The sequence below is a fragment of the Barbus barbus genome (genome assembly GCF_936440315.1).
Source record: "Barbus barbus genome assembly, chromosome: 36".
Taxonomy (NCBI): Eukaryota; Metazoa; Chordata; class Actinopteri; order Cypriniformes; family Cyprinidae; genus Barbus; species Barbus barbus.
This window is the reverse complement of record NC_136714.1, coordinates 28,473,638-28,477,645: the sequence shown is the minus strand read 5'-3', so window position 1 is coordinate 28,477,645 and position 4,008 is coordinate 28,473,638. Positions and strand designations below refer to the sequence as shown.

Sequence of the window (4,008 nt, the reverse complement as noted above, 5' to 3'; positions counted from 1 at the left end):
TAGCACCTCCTTTTACTTTGAGATCATTCTGAGGTTAAATACAGGTTTAAAACCACAACAAGAAATAGTTTAATAGCTATGATACTGATTTTTTTTATGAAATATTTGCATAGTTATGACAGAAACATTGACATCTAACAATGCCTTGGAAAAAACAGTTAATCTTAAAAAATAAAGCATATGTATAAACATATAAACATATAAATAAGCATGCATCCTATTCTGTGTCCTAAACTCCTGAAACATTGGTGTTTCATATTTTAGAGCAGTCACTGTAATTTATGAAAGAAATCAATTAAATCTGTATGTGGGTGTTTGTGAAAAAAATTCAGATGTAACCCCATTTGTAATCGCTAACATTTTCATAAGTAACTAATTTAATTACACATATTACACATTATTTTGTAATTAAATTACGTAAATTACTAGTTACTCCCCAACACACAGACAGACACACACACACACACACACACACACACACACACACAGACAAACACACACACACACACACACACACACACACACACAGACAGACACACACACACACACACAGACAGACAGACACACACACACACACACACACACAGACAAACACACACAGACAGACACACACACACAGACAGACACACACACACACACACACAGACAGACAAACACACACACACACACACACACACACACACAGACACACACACACAGACAGACACACACACACACACACACACACACAGACAGACAGACACACACACACACACACACACAGACAGACAGACACACACACACAGACAAACACACACACACACACACACAGACAGACAGACACACACACACACACACACACACACACACACACACAGACAGACACACACACACAGACACACACACACACACACACACACACACACAGACACACACACACACAGACATACACACACACACACACACACACACACACACAGACAGACACACACACACAGACATACAGACACACACACACACACAGACAGACACACACACACACACAGACAGACACACACACACAGACATACAGACAGACAGACAGACAGACACACACACACACACACACACACTTGTTTCGCTATCCTTGTGGGGACTCTCATAGGTGTAATGGTTTTCTACTGTACAGACCGTATAATCTATTGCCCTACACCAACCCTACACCTAAACTTATCCCTCACAGGAGACTTTGTGCATTTTTAGATTTCAAAAAAATTAATTCTGTGCGATTTATAAGCTTGTTTACCCGCGGGGACCTCAGTTTTCCCACCGTGACACAAGTCCCCATGAGTCTGTGTGCATTCAGGTTTAAGTCCCCACCGGAATATAAAAACAAAAACACACACACACACACAGAGAGAGAGAGAGCGAAAACACAGTTAACAGCATAATTCACACCTGAACGTCAATCATACCTTATAAATATGATTCTGTAGTTTAATAATCGCCAAGGGCACGCGAGCTACGCACTGACGGCAGGTCACTGACGCAGAAACGGTCTCGCCGCTGATTGGCTCTCGCTCTCTCACTCGACTCTCATTGGTTATTGTGCGCAAACGTCAGTAATCGAAGCAAATGGAATTGTTTACATTTGTAGTTATAGATATTATATTAATATGGAGAATATTTCCGAAGGCTCTTTGAGCTACAAACGTTCATTAAAAGTCTATAAATTGCATACTCTGGAGAATGACTAGTAAATTAAACTGACCGAAAGCGTTGGCTCTTTAACGAATTGCTCTTTTGTAAATCGCTTTGGATTAAAGTGTCTGTTAAATGCATTAATATAAATATAAAACAAACTTTGTAAAATGATTAAATAGTCGCATACAGAAATAAAATACTGACCTGCGCTGAGTAAAGTATCGCATGTCACGTGACTGTTCGCGGTTCAGCAAGAGCGGGAAATAATTCAAACGGAATTTAACGAATTATGAAGAGAATCTGGATTATTGTAGAAGAATCTCGTCTAACAGGTTTTTACTCCAAAACTTTCATATTGTTCAATAAATCTTAAATTCCATCATACCTCATAAATATAATAATCAGATTATAAAAAATGTAATCTGATTCTTGTGTGTTTTCTGATGTTATAAGAAAGATTTTCCTCTGATTATTCTCAATGCAGAAAAACAAATGTGATTTCAGTGCTTTAGTGCAGGGGAACGTGTCAAAAAATGGTTTAATTGTTAGGGTTTCTGTGTTTCTTCAGAAGACTTGGAGCACCAGACCCACTCTTACTGTGCGTTTATACATCTATATTACACCTGAACGCTTCTGTATTACACCTGAACGCTTCTGTATTACACCTGAACCCTTCTGTGTTACACCTGAACCCTTCAGTGTTACACCTGAACTCTTCTGTGTTAAACCTGAACTCTTCTGTGTTACACCTGAACCCTTCTGTGTTACAACTGAACCCTTCAGTGTTACACCTGAACTCTTCTGTATTACACCTGAACGCTTCTGTATTACACCTGAACTCTTCTGTATTACACCTGAACGCTTCTGTATTACACCTGAACCCTTCTGTGTTACACCTGAACCCTTCTGTATTACACCTGAACCCTTCTGTGTTACACCTGAACCCTTCTGTATTACACCTGAACTCTTCTGTGTTACACCTGAACTCTTCTGTATTACACCTGAATCCTTCTGTGTTACACCTGAACGCTTCTGTGTTACACCTGAACTCTTCTGTATTACACCTGAACCCTTCTGTGTTACACCTGAACCCTTCTGTATTACACCTGAACTCTTCTGTGTTACACCTGAACTCTTCTGTGTTACACCTGAACGCTTCTGTGTTACACCTGAACGCTTCTGTATTACACCTGAATCCTTCTGTGTTACACCTGAACGCTTCTGTGTTACACCTGAGCTCTTCTGTGTTACACCTGAACTCTTCTGTGTTACACCTGAACCCTTCTGTATTACACCTGAACCCTTCTGTATTACACCTGAACCCTTCTGTATTACACCTGAACCCTTCTGTGTTACACCTGAACGCTTCTGTATTACACCTGAATCCTTCTGTGTTACACCTGAACGCTTCTGTATTACACCTGAACGCTTCTGTGTTACACCTGAACTCTTCTGTGTTACACCTGAACGCTTCTGTGTTACACCTGAACTCTTCTGTGTTACACCTGAACCCTTCTGTGTTACACCTGAACCCTTCTGTGTTACACCTGAACCCTTCTGTATTACACCTGAACCCTTCTGTATTACACCTGAACCCTTCTGTGTTACACCTGAACCCTTCTGTATTACACCTGAACTCTTCTGTGTTACACCTGAACCCTTCTGTATTACACCTGAACCCTTCTGTATTACACCTGAACTCTTCTGTGTTACACCTGAACCCTTCTGTATTACACCTGAACCCTTCTGTATTACACCTGAACCCTTCTGTATTACACCTGAACCCTTCTGTATTACACCTGAACTCTTCTGTGTTACACCTGAACGCTTCTGTGTTACACCTGAACCCTTCTGTATTACACCTGAACTCTTCTGTATTACACCTGAACTCTTCTGTATTACACCTGAACCCTTCTGTATTACACCTGAACCCTTCTGTGTTACACCTGAACTCTTCTGTGTTAAACCTGAACTCTTCTGTGTTACACCTGAACTCTTCTGTATTACACCTGAACGCTTCTGTATTACACCTGAACTCTTCTGTATTACACCTGAACGCTTCTGTATTACACCTGAACCCTTCTGTGTTACACCTGAACCCTTCTGTATTACACCTGAACCCTTCTGTGTTACACCTGAACCCTTCTGTATTACACCTGAACTCTTCTGTGTTACACCTGAACTCTTCTGTATTACACCTGAATCCTTCTGTGTTACACCTGAACGCTTCTGTGTTACACCTGAACTCTTCTGTATTACACCTGAACCCTTCTGTGTTACACCTGAACCCTTCTGTATTACACCTGAACTCTTCTGTGTTACACCTGAACTCTTCTGTGTTACACC

At 40.8% G+C, this 4,008-nt stretch overlaps 1 protein-coding gene across 2 annotated transcripts in view; it reads right to left on the bottom strand.

The window, feature by feature from the left end:
* plgrkt (plasminogen receptor, C-terminal lysine transmembrane protein) overlaps positions 1-1,536 on the bottom strand; it is a 12,762-nt gene extending 11,226 nt beyond the window's left edge. The window contains exon 1 of one of the 2 annotated variants that reach the window (XM_079394516.1): positions 1,434-1,536. The gene's annotated coding sequence lies outside the window, so the exon portion shown is untranslated. Of the gene's footprint in view, positions 1-1,264 lie in introns of both variants that reach the window. The other variant, XM_079394517.1, reaches the window with a different exon arrangement.
* Between the last annotated feature and the right edge of the window lie 2,472 nt (positions 1,537-4,008).